Source organism: Eimeria mitis, genomic scaffold (genome assembly GCF_000499745.2).
Source record: "Eimeria mitis Houghton genomic scaffold, Emh_scaff3556, whole genome shotgun sequence".
Lineage (NCBI taxonomy): Eukaryota > Apicomplexa > Conoidasida > Eucoccidiorida > Eimeriidae > Eimeria > Eimeria mitis.
Window position 1 is genome coordinate 4906 of NW_013571900.1, and position 223 is coordinate 5128.

At 59.2% G+C, this 223-nt stretch overlaps 1 protein-coding gene across 1 annotated transcript in view; it reads left to right on the top strand.

Moving 5' to 3' along the window:
• Positions 1-223, top strand: part of EMH_0067210 (uncharacterized protein) — a gene marked incomplete at both ends in the record, with an annotated part of 2546 nt that overhangs the window by 1305 nt on the left and 1018 nt on the right. The gene's annotated exons all lie outside the window — the stretch shown is intronic.

A 223-nucleotide genomic window follows, 5' to 3' on the forward strand; every position in this document is an offset into this window, starting at 1 on the left:
ACAGCAGCAGCAGCAACAGTAGTAATAGGAGGAGGGAGAGGACGTAGTAGCAGCAGCAGCACCACCAGCAGTAAGAGCAGCAGCACCAGCACCAGCAGCAGCAGCACCAGCAGTAGCAGCAGCACCATCACCACCACAACCATCACCATCACTATGAGCAGCAGCAGCAGCAGCAGCAGCAGCAGCAGCAGCAGCAGCAGCAGCAGCAGCAGCAGCAGCAGCA